Source organism: Macaca fascicularis, chromosome 8 (genome assembly GCF_037993035.2).
Source record: "Macaca fascicularis isolate 582-1 chromosome 8, T2T-MFA8v1.1".
In the NCBI taxonomy this organism is placed as follows: Eukaryota; Metazoa; Chordata; class Mammalia; order Primates; family Cercopithecidae; genus Macaca; species Macaca fascicularis.
Window position 1 is genome coordinate 131040360 of NC_088382.1, and position 12758 is coordinate 131053117.

Below are 12758 nucleotides of genomic sequence, written 5' to 3' on the forward strand. Positions count from 1 at the left end.
CCAAAGTGCTGGGATTACAGGCGTGAGCCACCACACCTGGCCTGAATTTTCTTTTTCATTGATTTTTGCTATTGTCTTCAGAAGTTTCTTCCTTCTACTTGTCTTGGGTTATTCTGCTTCTTTTTTTTCTTCTTCTTCTTCTTCTTCTTTTTTTTTTTTTAATTCTAGCTTCTTAGGGTGGCATCTTAAGTCTCTGATTTTAGATCTGTTTTAAAAAGTGTGTAAAGCTATACAGTTCCTTCCTTTTAAGTACTGCCTTAGCTATATCCCACAATTTTTGTTTTGTTTTGTTTTGCTTTTTGTTTTTTGAGATGGAGTCTCTGTCATCCAGGCTAGAGTGCAGTGGTGCGACCTCGGCTCACTGCAAACTCTGCCTCTTGGGTTCAAGCGATTCTCTTGCCTCAGCCTCCCAATTACAGGTGAGCACCACTATATCCAGCTAATTTTTGTATTTTTAATAAAGACGGGGTTTAGCCATGTTGGCCAGGCTAGTCTGGAACTCCTGACCTCAAGTGATCTGCCCAGCTCAGGCTCCCAAAGTGCTGGGATTATAGGCATGAGCCACCACTCCAGGCCCCATAATTTTGATGTGTATTTTCATTATTGTTTAGTTGAAAATACTTTCTTATTTTTCAAAGCTAATTTTTTTATTTTGGGAAAATTTTGATTTACAGAAAAATTAAAAAGATAGTATAGAGAGTTATACAACCCACAGTCAGTTTTCCCTAATATTAACTTCTATGTTAATAGGTAAATTTGCTACAAGTATTGAACCATTATTGATACATTATTGGCTAAAGTTAATCCTTTGTTCAAATTTCCTTAGTTTTTACATAATGTTATTTTTTTGTTCCAGGATTCCACAGGGTCAGGTGCAGTGGCTCTTGCTTGTAATCCCAGCACTTTGGGAGGCCAAGTTGGGCCGATCACTGGAGGCCAGGAGTTCGAGACCAGCCTGGCCGACCTGGGGAAACCTCTTTTCTACTAAAAATACAAAAAGTTAGCCCTATCTCTAGTAAAAATACAAAAATTAGCCAGGCGTGGTGGTGCATGCCTGTAATCCTAGCTACTCAGGAGGCTGAGGCAGGAGAATCGTTTGAACCCAGGAGGCAGAGGCAGTAAGTCGAGATCGCACCACTGCACTACAGCCTGGATGACAAAGCTAGACTCTGTCTCCAAATAAATAAATAAATAAGAAAAGAAAAGAAAAAAGATCGATCCCACGGGATATTACATTACAATTAGTAATCATGCCTCTGTAGAGTCCTCTTGGCTGTGGCAGTTTCTCAGACTTTTCTTACTTTTGATGACCTTGACAGTTTTGGGGAGTACTAGTCAGTTATTTTACAGAATGTCCATGATGGAGATTTGGCTGACATTTATCTCATGAATAGACTGAACTTACACATGATTTTTTTTTTTACTAAAAGATTCTTTTTAAACTTGCTATATACTATCCAAATATTTTGGATTATTTCCTGAATATACACTTAATAATTTCTAATTCAATTTTATGGGTAAGTAGAATATATAATTAATAATTTTATTTTTAAAAAATCATTGAAATGTAGTATGGCCCTTGTATAATGCCACTTTTGAAGAGCGTTTTTAAGTACATTTTTAAAATCTTGATGAATGTGCCATGAGCAAAGGAGAAGAGCATGTATTCTGCAATTACTGACTTTATTGCTGTGTAATTATTGGTTAGGTTCATATTAATATTGTTCATTTTACTCTGTCTTTACTAAAGTTTTTTGTCTGGTTGATTTGTTGGAAAGGCATAACAAAATCTCCAACTATGACTGTAGATTTTTCTGTTTCTTTCCGTTTTTGAAGCTTTGGTGTTAGAGACACAAACATTGATGATCTGCAATGAATAGACATCTTTATCACTATGAAGTATCTCTATTTTAATTTTGTAATCTTTTCTGCCTTGAAATGTATTTTACCTGATATTAACAACACAGCCACTCCTACATTCTAATGCTAACTATTTTCATGGTATATATATTTTCATTTCATTTGTCTTTTTAAGTAAAATGTATCTCTGATAGAGTAGATGGTGCACAGTTGGGTCTTACAGTTTTATGCATTGAAATAGTTCCTGCCTTTTAATTGGAGTGCTTAGTCTATTTAAATATAATCATTTGAGTTTCAGTCTACTATTTTATTATTTATTTTCTGTTTCTTCTTTCTAATTTGTATTTCTGTCCCTGTTTCCGGCTTTGTTTTGAATTATTTACATATTTTTATAATTCAATTTTAATTTATCTGCTACTTTTTATATATATTTTTTCCATTATCCTTTTTAGACTACAATATGCATCCTTAACTTTACAGTCTAATTAGAATAAGTGTTGTATTAATTTCACATAAAATATGAAAAAGCCTGTATATGTTCATTTACCCTCATTCAACCTTTATGATATGGTTGCCATTTGTTTTACTTTTATGTGCTTTAAATCTCCACAATCCAATATTATAATTTTTTCATTAAAATACTATTTTAAATAAATGAAGAAGGAAAAAGTAGTCATTCTCATTTACTGCGAAATTTACCCTTGCTGATGCTCTTTATTCTTCCCTGAAAAATGTCATTTTTACCAGGTATCACCTTCATTTGGTCTGAAGAAATCCTTAAGTATTTGTCCGCTGACGAAAATTCTATTGTTTTAATCTAAAATTATTCATTTCTCCTTACTTCTTGAAAGACATTTTAGCTAGATTTAGAATTCTGGATTGATTTTTTTTTTCTTTCCACACTTTAAAGGTGTGGTCCCATTGTCTTCTCACCATAGTTCTCTTGAAAGGTCAGGGATAATCCAAATCATTGTTTTCCTGTATTTGATCTGTATTTTTGTTTTCTGGCTGATTCAAGGTCTTTTCCTTGTTTTTGCTTTTCGGACTATTGACTATGCAGGGTCCAGGTGGGCCTTTCTTTCATTTTCCTTTTTTTTTTTTTTTTTTTTTTTTTTTTGAGACAACGTCTTGCTCTGTTGCCCAAGCTGGAGTGCAGTGGCGAGATCTCGGCTCAACGCAACTTCTGCCTCCCGGGTTCGAGCAATTCTCTTGCCTCAGTCTCCCAAGTAGCTGGGACTACAGGCACAGGCCACTATGCCCAGCAAATTTTTGTATTTTTAGTAGGGCTGGGGTTTCACCATGTTGGCCAGGCTAGTCTCTACCTCCTGACCTCAAATGATCTGCCTGCCTCTGCCTCCCACAGTGCTGGGATTATGGGCGTTACCCACCATGCCTGGCCCTTTCACTTTCTTAATTAGAATTCATTGAGTTTCTCGATATCAATCAACAAATTGGGTTAGTGTTAAGCTATTCTCTGAAACAAATTTTTTTCATTTTCCTCTTCTTCATGGACTCCAAATATATATATGACACATTTGTATATTATCCCTGAGACTGTTAATTTTTAAAAAATGGTTTTCTCCTCTCTGTTCTTCAGGCTGAATAATTTATGTTAATCTATCTTCAAATGTGTTCACTCTTTTCCTTATCTGCATTCACTCTCAAACAGTGAATTTATTTCAGATATAATTTTTAATCCTAGAATTTCCATTTGGTTCTTTTTATAGTTTTTCTTTGCTGAGATTTACTATATGTCTTTAATTGAAAGCATTGCTTCTTGTTTTTCTTTATATCATTGAGTATAATAGTTACTTCAGGCTGGGCGCAGTGGCTCACGCCTGTAATCCCAGCACTTCAGGAGGCCAAGGCAGGCAGATCACCTGAGGTCAGGAGTTTGAGACCAGCCTGACCAACATGAAGAAACCCCATCTCTACTAAAAATTACAAAACATTGGTTGGGTGTGGTGGTGCATGCCTGTAATCCCAGCTACTCAGGAGGCTGAGGCGGGGGAACTTTTGAGCCTGGGAGGCGGAGGTTGCAGTGAGCTGAGATCATGCCATTGCACTCCAGCCTGGGAAACAAGAACAAAACTCCATCTCAAAAAAAAAAAAAAGTTACTTTAAAATACTTTTCAATAAACTTTAGCATCTAAATCATCTCATTATCTTTCTTTGGAAAATGAGCCACTTTTTTTTATTCCTTATATGTTGAGTAATTTGGGATTTTATTCTGGAGATTTTAAATATTATAAAATGGTAACTCTGGATTTCATTGTATTCCTCAAAAGAGTATACATTCTTCTTTAAAGAGGTAATTAACATAGATGGAACATAACTATAAACTCTGTCTCTTCTATAGCAGTTCAAATCTAAGTTATTTTATCCTCAAATGGACTCTTTTGAGTCTTCTTTATTTCATATGCAGTTCTGAGATTAGTCATAGATTTGGGCAAGTTTTTTGTTTGTTTGCTTGTTTGTTTTGAGACAGAGTCTCACTCTGTCGCCCTGGCTGGAGTGCAGTGGCACGATGTTGGCTCATTCCAACCTCCACCTCCCGGGTTCAAGCGATTCTCCTGCCTCAGCTTCCTGAGTAGCTGCAACTGCAGGTGCACACCACCACGCCTGGCTAATTTTTGTATTTTTTTAGTAGAGACGGGGTTTCACTATATTAGATAGGCTGGTCTTGAACTTCTGACCTCATTATCTGTCCGCCTCAGCCTCCCAAAGTGCTGGGATTACAGGAGTGAGCCACCGCGCCCGGCCAGATTTGGGCAAGTTTTATATACAGATTATGGACCTTCTTTTGTTCTCCCTTCTGGTATTTCACCTTCAGGCTCCAGCAGCTGTGATGTCTTAACTTTGTCCTCTTGGCAGAAAAGACTGTTGATTCTCTATCCAAGTTTCAGCTACTCTATGACATGCCAACTGTAGCATTCTCCTATGTCCAAAGAAAAGAAAGAAATCCCAATTTGTATCACTGATTTCTTCCAAACCATTAACCTCTACAATTATCTTACTTTTCTTCATCCTCCTGTGAATTCTGATAGTTGTTTTTATATTTTCTCCAGAAGTTGTAGTTGTCATCTGTAGGATGATCTGTGGCTTGGGATATTATTTGCTGTTATGGTTCAGCTCTGTGTCCCCACCCAAATCTCATCTCGAACTGTAATTCCTGCTTATTGGAAGAGGGCCCTAGTGTGAGGAGATTGAATTGGGGAGCAGTTTCCTCCATGCTGTTCTCATGATAGCAAGTGAGTTCACAGGAGATCTTATGGTTTAAAAGTGTGTGGCAGTTCCTCGCTCTCTCTCCTGCTCTGCCATGGCAAAAATGTGCTTGCTTCTTCCCCTGTGCCTTTTACCACAGTTGTAAGTTCCTGGGGCCTTCAAGCCATGCTTCCTATTAAGCCTGCAGAACTGTGAGTCAATTAAGCCTCTTTTCTCCATAAATTACCCAGTCCCAGGGAGTTGTTTATAGCAGTGTGAAAATGAACTGAAACACTTGCCCATGCCAGGATAGCTTTTGATTGCCTTTTTAATTACAAATGCAATATTCTGTGATGTCTGTCTGAAGCATATTTTGAAATTTTACATGGTAGAATTGTGAACCAAAACAAAACACAGATTTACTGGTTTTTAATTTCAAAAGCCAGAATCAATGAATTGCTTTTTGGATTTTTTTTTTTTTTGGTTGTTTTGTTTTGTTGTGTTGTGTTGTATTTGGTCATCAGGTTAAAGATTTCCTAAGTAGGATTAGTTGAATAGGAGAGCAACACACAGAGGAGAGGAGTTTAACTCCCGAGAGACTATCAGGCTCACTCACTTTGGCAACATCTATCCTCAAGGGCTAGGAAGGTTTACAGAGGTTGTATTATTGCTTAGAATCTTTCCGAGCTATTGACATCTCCCCTGTACAACCTGGAGCAAGTTGCTTTACCCCTCTGACCACAATCTTTCTTTTCTGAAAAATCTCAAATTTCTTTAATTCTTAAATTTCCAGTTTGCATATCATTTCTGCAGAGAGAACTGCTGCTACCACTTCATCAGAAGTTCATTTCTATGTTACCTTGCCACCGTATTATTTTCTTTCATTCCACTAATCACAATTTGAACTTTTTATTTATTGACCTATTCCATTTTCAGTGTCTCATTCCTTCAATATACTGTAATATACGAGGACACATTTAATGAATTTTTAATACATCTAATGTCTACTCCAGGGCTGTGACATAATAATAATTGTTATCATTTGTTGGGTATTGATGATGTGCCAGACATTTATCTAGGTATTTGTATGTAATTCTCCCAGCAACTTTATGAGGTAGACATAATTATTTTTATGCTTATTTTACAGGTGTGGAAAAATAAGAATGTTCAAAACAGTAAGTAACTTACTCCAAAATAAAAGGTAGAATAAGGTGCAGATAATTTGACTCAACATGGTTCTCTTAACTGCTTCTTAGAAATATTCTATATTAATAGGAATGTAATAAGTGCTCAAATATTATTTTTAAGTGAATAAATTAGAGCTTAAAACTAATATTTTGAATTTTTAATAAATAATTTGCATGCCTTTATCTAATGTAATTCTCTTGGCAGTGCCATGACATAGAAGCTATTATAATTTAATTCGACCTACTATGAAATGTTAAATGACTGGACCAAAGTCGTAGAACTAATTTGTATAAGGGTTAGAATTTAAATACATGTCTTCATTGCTAACCTTTCTCAGATAATTTTTAAAAGAATGAAATAAAGAAAGATTTTGAAGTTTCTTCGTAAAGTATAGGACAACCTCTGGTAGAGAATGCTCATGGAATAGTGTCATAGATTATCTGTGATAGGAAGGAAACATCACTTCAACTCTTCACACCGCTCAATATCCCGTTCTTTGCATTGAGGGCTTGCAACTCATTAAGAGTTGAAGTTTATTTAACCATTTCTCAAATCCAACCTTGCTTTTATGACCTGTTTGACTAACAGGACAATGAACAATGTGACACAAATAAAGCCTTGAAAATCACTTGTTTGTCAGAAATTGTCTGGTTGTTGCTCTTAGGAATACTGCAACCATCACCATGTGAATAAGACTGGGCAATGCTGTGAGATAATGGGAGATACATGGCCTTTTACCACTGACATGGAATCAACCACCAGACCTAGGAGTAATGGCATTTTGACCCAGCTGAGCAGTTAAGTGGGCACAGACTAGAACTGCTTAGCTGACTCAGAATTATCAAAAACAACATATTTTGTTGTTTAAGTCAAAATGTTTTGGGGTGATCGTGACACAGTAAGAATTAACTGACACAGTTCCCGCTTTTGATTTCCCTATAATATTCTCTTTTGCTTTATACCACTGGATAAAAGTTCCGTGCTGTGGCTGTGGCTGTGGCAGAGAAGGAGGTGGTAATAGTGAAGATAAGACAAGCAACTGGGATCAAGTTGCCAGCACTATGCAATCACCTTATTTACTTTGTATTTTGAGGGAAGGAAATATTAAATCAATTGTGGCTAAACACAGTCTACACTCAACAGCAAATATTTATGTTGTAGATAAAATATTTTTTGGTGATGGCTTTTTACTGAAGAGAATGTTATTGAAGATCTTTTCTTCTATTGTTTAAACATACTGCTTAGCTTATTTTGTAAAACTTCTTGGAAAGAACCTTAACTACTTCCCATGCTAAACTCGTTTGGCAATGTAAGCCTCATTAAAGAATAGATGTTAAGGAACATTTCTATTATGCTTCCTCCAGGTCGTTTGGTCTAATCCTCTTCTAACCATAAAACATCTAATATAAATGCAAATATTTGTTATTGCTAGTAACTCCGGATAGACTGTATTTAGTAAATGGCAGGCATTGCCAAGAAAATTGTGGTGAGCTCATAAATTCAAACATAGTTGACTTCCATCAATCGAAAATAAATTGGCTATGTTTATCATACAGGAAAAAAAGCCGATTTAAAATACACAATACTTAGTGAGTTATAGACTTTATATTTATGATTGTATGAGGCAACTCATTCAGACCCCAAATGCCAGGCTTCTTTCTTCTTAGTCTACTCTTAGTCTACTTAGTCTACTCTTTTGTCTTTGACAAAACAGCATTCACCATGCACATGGAAAGAACATAAGGCTTAGTCAGAAGAATGCTGTTTGATTCTCAGTACTAGAATTAACCAGCTATGTATTGTAGGATAATTAGACAACATGATATATTGACAAATGAATTTTTTCTTAACTCTAAATAGTAATTATTGAACATTTGCTATGTGCCAGCCGCTGGTAAGTAAACTTTACATAAGATATCTCATTAATTCTCACAGACACCCTTAGATGTAGACTTTGTCATTAGTCTCACTGTACATATCAAGAAACTAAGGTTTGGAGGGTTTAGTTAACTTGTGTAAAGTGCTAAACCTTGTGATTTGTAGAGCTGGGATTCTGAACAGATCTGACTCCAGAGTTTGAATTTGTAATTATTCTCCCATGGTCCCTCTCTACACATACTACCTCCATTTCAGTTTTCTTTGGAATCTTCCTCATTTTCAACATCAAAGGATTATAAAAAGGATAAAATGAGGATGCATATGAAAGAGTTTATGTACTTTAAATATTAATATTCATTTAACAAATAATTATAAGCAGATACTATGCAAGTAGCAATTGTCACATTGGATTTCAACCAACCCAGCATATGGATACAAACTGTGTATGGATATAGGAAATGTGCTAAAAGTCAGACTTGTCCTCTCTGACACCAAAGTTAAAAAGTTAGCAATGAATCCAAAATATTTTCTTTTTTTTTTTTTTTTTTGAGACGGAGTCTCGCTCTGTCGCCCAGGCTGGAGTGCAGTGGCCAGATCTCAGCTCACTGCAAGCTCCGCCTCCCGGTTTCACGCCAGTTTCCTGCCTCAGCCTCCCGAGGAGCTGGGACTATAGGCGCCCGCCACCTCACCCAGCTAATTTTTTGTATTTTTTAGTAGAGACGGGGTTTCACCGTGTTAGCCAGGATGGTCTCAATCTCCTGACCTTGTGATCCACCCGTCTCGGCCTCCCAAAGTGCTGGGATTACAGGCTTGAGCCACCGCGCCCGGCCGAATCCAAAATATTTTCATTACCTTTAATATCTCCGTCAATCATCTGTGAATGTACATGAATATTTTCAAATTAGTATGTGTATCTTCATTTTGTACCTCTGGGGTAACAAGTTCCATATGTTTGTTCGTAACTGAGTTGTCCTTTTGTTTGTAGCTTGAAGTCCCTCTCAATTTTCAGACAATGTTTCTGGTATTCTGAAAAGTTATGAATGGGTTTATATTCAACTTACTCAGATGCTTCATGATTGTATAAGCTCCAATTATATCTTTCTATGTCTTTGTCTTCCCGTGTTCCCAATCTGAAGAGTCATGACATTTTTGAGACTCTTTTTAGAAATATTAAGTATTGTCTTATTGTCTATGTGATTCCAAACATCTGGCTGAAAATGAAATAAAGAAGGGAAACATCACAAATACAGCTGTTTGGCATTAGGTAACTGAGTTTCTAGTTCTCCTTCAGATATTTAGGGGCAGAGAATATGTGGCCATATCTTTCTCTTTTAAGGGTTAGTAAATGCTACAAGAAGGTAATAAGGCTCAGAATCGGTAAATCAGGATGTTGTGGTATCAACACATCTAAAGAGGTGAGGATTCCATTTCTTTGGCTTTGAAACAATGAGATAATTTTCCTCTAGTGACTTGCAATGGCAGAGAACTGATAATGAGTTTCCAAAAAGGAAGCCTCCAAGAGCATTTAGTAACCAGACAGGGGCTTTGTTCTTGCTGTGGTAGGTTTTCAAGTTAGGACATCCTGTGGTTTGGTACGGATTAGAGGAAGTGGCCAAGAAGAACTATTAATGAAATGCTCTTGAAAACTCTTTTGTCAAATGAGACTATGATTGTCTATATTCAGTCAGTTGTACAGTCACAGTACTTCTGAGTGTACTGCATAAGCAATCTTACAAGATAAATTAGCTACAACATTTGGATAATGGAAGAAAAGGGTCATTATAATGTTATATACAATGAGCGAAGTACTGCAGTTTCTAATTAAGGGCCCAAGTCAGTTGTACAATGAACTATTTGTTGTACTTTTAAAATAAAATTTGCAATCTTTGAATAAATGACTTACGGCCATGTAGTAAAAACAGATATTTATGGTGGGACACATGGATTGCATTATCTTTTCTAAGGCTCACTTGCTCCTGCATACACCGGTCTGCTTGGTACAGCCGGGAAACAGGAATCCAGGTGGCTTGGCAGGAAAGACTCTGATCTACCTTAGCTGGCAGTAAGCCAAGTGTCATTCTGACAGAAATCCTTAATTCAGATTAGCTGTTGTCTGGCAGGTGGTGCCTTCTGATTTTGAAATGTCAGAGACACCAAGGACAAGGAAATCCCAGTAGGGCATGGGGAAATATGTAATATGTTAAGCAGGGTTTCTTGAGTCATGTTATGCAACTACTCACTTCCTCAACTTTACCTTCAGGGGAAATTGAAAACCTTCCTCATGCATGGATACATCACTTAAGGACAGGATAGCATGTTCATATATTTCAACCCCTTTAACAGTTCTAAGTAATTTGGAGTTTCCATTTACTTGGATTTGGCCAGAAACAACTTATTGGTTCTCAGAAAAGAATGTCTTAAGGATCCACAAAGGAGGCTCAAGAGGCTTCTTGGACTTCAAACCTCTCTTACAAAATATTTTGATGAGTCAAGTGTTAGTGAATCAGATACACAGAGGCCAAATTTTTCTTGACAAACATGAGCTTAATAACAAGAGGGAGAAGAAAATGGTGGGGAGGTCTTAGGAAAACGTCTACTGAGTTTTGCTGATCACAAACTGTTATACAAAAATTTCTTAATACATGAATGCAACTACAGCCAGGGTCACTCAGCACTGCTATTACTCCAGCAGGAATTCTGACCATATTTGGTTCAGTTGCTCTTTAATATTTGCCCAAAGCAAGTTTGATATCATGACCCCCTAGGACAGTTCTGCATAGTAATTGATATGACTTTGGCTGCAGTTTTTTTTTAATCAGAATACTTTCTATACCTTTCTTGCTTAGTAATTGTGAATATAATCACATCTAGAATCCAGGAGGTACAAGTGAAGATACCAGAAAACACTCTGTAGAAGAGGATGCTTACAATGAGTTTAAAGGATATAAAGGATTTAGCCACGCATAAAAACATGATCAAATCAACAGGAAAAAAATACTTCAAAGCATAAAAAAAAATGCATGGGATACTTAGGACATTTCAGATATTCTGGATTTCCAAAATGTCTAACCTGAAAGGAAGTGGAAGGGGATAAAGTTGGAAAGGAAAGCGGGGCTCAGATCATGGCAGTATTTTGAAAATGATGATTAACCTCAGAAACATTGTTATGAGGAAAATGAGTGATTATACTATTAATATGTATCATGCTGACTGCAATGTGGAGAATGCATCAGATGGGGTTCAGCCTACAGGCAGAGTAAGAAGTTTGAGTGATGTTGCAGTATTCAAAACAAGAACTGACGAAGCTCTTAAAAGATGGCCAGAGCAGTTGAGATGATATGGCAAGATGTGAAGACTAAAGAGAATTTCTTGCTCCCCTTATGATAATGAAAGCTTACAATCATGGAGAAGGAGTATCCAGCCTTCCAAGAAGCACAGACTCTGGAACACAGGTTTTGGGTCAGGGTTCAAATTCCACCTCCATTACTTACCTGCTGTGTGAGTATAGATAACCCGCTTCATTACTCTGCCCCTTAGTTTCCCCATCTGTCAAATGGGGAAAAAGAAAAGATTAATGCAAAGATGAGGATTAATTGCTTTAATGTGTAAAGCATTTGAAAGATAGTATCTGACAAAGAGTAAACATATTCATGCTACACAGAGATATGATAGCAAACTCTTTGTGGGGAGGGGGTGTAAATACATTTTTCATTTTTTAAGTTTTAAAATATATTTAGTGGGATGAGTGCAGTTGTGTTACATGGATATTTGTATCAGAGTCAAGTGTGGACTTTTAGTGTATCCATCACTTGGATACTTGGATTGTAACCTAGGATTTCATGCCTTACCCACACATTTAATCATTAAAATAAATCCATGAGAAACTCACGATCATCCCTATTTTACAGAGGATGATAGTGCAGTATAGAGAGTTTACATTGCTTTCCCACCGTCACAGAGCTGGTAAGTGATGAACGTGTAATGTAATTCCAGAGCCCCATGCTCCTAACATTTTGTTACAACTTTTGTGAAAATGCAGGCATCCTTGCCTCCAAATAAAGAATATTTTTAGTTTAAGGGAGAAACTGATGTTGATGTAGAGTATACGGTGCATTGTCTCCTGTTTGTGCTCAGGTGAGAGTTCATGCAGCAGTATTCTTTGTGGAAGATGGTTTGGTGTTTGGTGTACAGCAGAAAGTAGAGAACTTAGAGTTTAGAATACATAATTTAAACAGCAACTCCCAGGTTATGGTTATTCCTTTGAGAAGGGTCTTCATCTGTGTGTGGCTGAAGATGGAAGATAATCAAGTGAGGGAAAGCTCTTTGTAAATGAAAACATGCTAGATAAGCATTAGTTATTGATTGTCTCCTTGAAGTGAGTGAACTAATAAAAGTCATCCAGGTTCATGACTCCCTTTTTCTCAAACCATAAGTGAAAACCATTCCTTTCTAACATCATTGACTCTATGTTTTCAGAAATAACATTGTCACCTTCTGTCATATAAAAGTTTGAGGCCAGGTATGGTGTCTCATGCCTGTAATCCCAGCACTTTGCGAGGCCCAGGCAGGTGGATCAGTTGAGGTCAGGAGCTTGAGATGAGCCTGGCCAACATGGTAAAACCCCGTCT